This window comes from Sorghum bicolor, chromosome 9, assembly GCF_000003195.3.
Source record: "Sorghum bicolor cultivar BTx623 chromosome 9, Sorghum_bicolor_NCBIv3, whole genome shotgun sequence".
In the NCBI taxonomy this organism is placed as follows: domain Eukaryota; kingdom Viridiplantae; phylum Streptophyta; class Magnoliopsida; order Poales; family Poaceae; genus Sorghum; species Sorghum bicolor.
The window spans coordinates 51,184,338-51,187,817 of record NC_012878.2 but is presented as its reverse complement, the minus strand read 5'-3'; the positions used below and the strand labels follow the sequence as shown (position 1 = coordinate 51,187,817).

The window sequence follows — 3,480 nt, the reverse complement described above, 5'->3', positions numbered from 1 at the left end:
AAGACTTGGAGTCTTTTTTTTTTACTTATTTTTTAAATAAATATGCTGCAACATCAGCAAAATACTATAAATAATATGTAATTAATTGTTTTGGATTCTATGATAAAGTCTTGCGTTGTGAGTGCCTTGGCACATGCTTCATTAAGAAGAAGAAAAGGGATCCAAATGAGTTTGTTTCCATTAGACAGCGAGATGCCGGTGGCGGAGGAACGGAGGAACATACTGGCTCGGACGGTGGCGCTAAATAGTCATAGTACAAACAAACTTTGCGACTAAGGAAAGTAGAGACCCGTGCTGCTAGTCAGGTAAGACGATCAGTGGCGTGAGGCTCCTAAAGCCCTCGGCGATCCAACCGTCCGCCTCCTCCGCACACATGCATTGGCGCTAAGGACTTACTCTCGAACGTTCTTGAGTTTCGTTCCATGTTTCACAAGACGAGCAGTACCAGTGAGGTCTTGTTTAGATTCAAAAACTTTTTAGATTTTGACACTATAACATTTTTGTTTTTATTTGACAAATATTATCCAATTATAAAGTAACTAGACTTAAAAGATTCATCTCATGATTTACAGATAAACTGTGCAATTAGTTATTTTTTTATCTATATTTAATGTTCCATTTATACACTACCAGAAACCTGAGATTTCATGAGACTGGATTTACTCACGAAATACGGTAAAACCCTCACGAAAATGATCCGTGACGAGCAACCGTCACACATTAGTTCTCACAATATTAAGATCACGAAAATACAACTTTCATGAGAGTGAACCGTCATGATTTATTTTCGTGGTGAATATTCATGATGGCCACCTCCATAAAAATTACATTGTCCTTTTCCTGGCGGTTTTTCGTGGAGGTCACCGTCATGAAATTAATTCGTGAGAGCCGCAAACTCACAGGAAAATAGTATTTCATGAGAGGTTGGCACCACCACGAAATAAGTTTAAACCTTCACGAAAAATAAATTTCATGAGAGTCGGACACCATCACAGAAACATGTTCAACCCTCATGAAATATGTTTTTCCTAGGAGTCCAACACCACTAGGAAAACATGTTCAACCCTCATGAAATATGATTTCCAGTACAACACCACCAGGAAAACATGTTCAAACTCTCATGAAATATGGTTTTTTTTTCAATAGTCAATCCAAATCAGATTTCAATACATTCATATATTCAACTAATTTCAGTCCAGACATATCACAAAGTGTCCACCACTTGCACTCCAAGCATATTACAAAGTCTCCAACACAATTACATTAATAAAATACAATACTTCATAAGTTATAGCCAACTAACATAAGTTCCAGCAGTCAGCACATACATAGCTCAAGGTCAACTAGCCAAAATTATTTTATTTCAACCTAGGGGCCAAAATTATTTTCCTTCAAATGCATCACACATCATCAATATCATCCTCGTCCTCGATATCATCACTGTCATCCCTTCAAATGCATCACACGGCTTCACTTAACTTAGTGCCTTCAATTAGTGCACTGGTTATAAGCACCTGAAAAATCATAGCAACCAATAAGTCTCTATTGTATTTCATTACAAAGCAACAAACACATGCATTCCAAACAATAACTAATAAATCACATTCAGAAATAGCAAATTTGAAATGAAATGAGAAATAGCACCGCTCACAGAAATAGCTTGTTGCCTAAGCATCAAGTTGGCGAGAAGATGATACAACTCGAATGGGTCTGATTGTTTAAGTGGAAATAATACATATGAAATCTCCGGTCATTTCAAATCTCAGTTGCCATATAGAGATCAGCTAAGTGAAATTCAAACTGAATGTGCTATCATGTCGGCCTCCAATTAACTGGTGATTTTGATGTGTGGTGTGCAATATCAGCAAGAAAAAATTGAATTTTATATAGAAAGTAGTTTATCAACATCCAATGAGCATTGTTACATTAAGAAATGAAAGAAAAATAAGTGAAACAAAAATCAGACTATAGTAAAAACAAAAGTATAGTAACTAAAGCAGATCTGATTATTTTCTTCTATTCGAAGAACAAAGCTCACTGTCTAATCTCTAAATTCATTGTTTTGGAACTTTGATCCAAATATGTTTTTCAAAGAAGCAAAATTAACACTAAGAAATCATTCAGTACATCATTTGTTTAGCTTGCATCCAAAACTGAAAGTAGTAATAGTCAACTATAGTTATGTTACAGTGGGGGAGGGCAGCAAACTCACCTGAGATGGGACGCACCTTATAGAGAACTCGCCGGCCCATGGTGCCTCAAAGCCATGCATCTGCAGAAACAATTGTAAAAAGAGTGCCTTAATTCAAAGACTGGCATACAACATGGCTATATCCTGAACTGCTCATATCCTTTTTCTCAGATAATGCACGTACTTAATGCACATACACAGTCTGACTTATCTGAATTTACATACAAATACATATATAGCCATTCATAAATCCTAATCACGAAGAAGTCCTTCCAAGATATGAATATCCATAGTACCACGAAGAAATCCTAACCACGAAGAAATCCTAATCACAATAGATTATGCGAGAATTACAGAAACCTGCCTATGCTGTAGCGCCATTGGACTAGAGCTCACCCGTGGGGTTGGGTTGCTGGGGATTGCAGCCTCGCCGGTCACTCTTCCTGGAGGAGTCTTGTCACCGTGGCCACCGCACCCGGTTCCAGCGACCTAACAAGTCCCCTGCTAATTGAAGGAGAGAGACAGAGTAGATCTGAGAGGAAGAGGATGGGAGAGAGAGGGAGAGAGAGAGAGATTTCTTACCATGGCTGCTACACCACCGATGGCTGACGTAGGAGAGGGTGCTGCCACTGGAGGCGCTCCGTCGCCGTAGGGGATGCTGCCACCGGAGGCACTCCGTCACTGAAGGGGGCCGTCCCGAAGGGGGCTCTGCAACTCCATTGCCGGAGGGGACGTTGGCACCGGAGGCACCCCGTCGCTGCTGGAGGGGGCCGCCGCAGGAGGGGGCCGTCACCGGAGAGGATCTGGCACGGGAGGCGGGGCCAAGCCGCGGCGGCGGCGGGCGCGGGCGTTTGCGAGGAGGTACGCGGCGCTGCTGCGTGTGTGTGTCCGAGCGGCGCTGTGTGCGTGCGTGTGACGCTGTTTGATGTGTGTGTGGTGGGTCGGCCGGCCCATTAGGGTTCGCGGCTGTGTATTCTTTTTTTATTTTTTATTTCTTTTATATTTTAAAATAAAAATAAAAATCCTAAAATCTTTTTTATTTTTCAGTCCAAAATTTTTATGTTGGTTTCATACACTATCATAGACAATATGATTGAATTTGGAACTTTTTATGACCTTTTGGTATATATTTTAAATTTTTTATGTTCACTTGAATTTTTCTCTAAAAGATAATTTTGAACAGGAGGTGCATGAAATATTAAAATTTGACGATTCAAAAAATTATATTCATGTTTCTGAGTGTGTTTCGAGGCCGTGTTCAAAGACACACTTCATATTTCAAACATGTT

At 40.2% G+C, this 3,480-nt stretch overlaps 1 long non-coding RNA gene across 2 annotated transcripts; it reads right to left on the bottom strand.

The window, feature by feature from the left end:
* LOC110430060 lies at positions 1,149–3,105 on the bottom strand. Of its 2 annotated transcripts, none has more exons than XR_002447258.1 (4): positions 2,774–3,105; positions 2,588–2,695; positions 2,213–2,272; positions 1,149–1,514 (listed from the first exon to the last, which is right to left on the bottom strand). It is a non-coding gene; the product is annotated as an uncharacterized LOC110430060 (long non-coding RNA). The 2 variants fall into 2 exon arrangements; XR_002447257.1 differs by having other exon boundaries at positions 2,588–2,692; positions 2,774–3,104.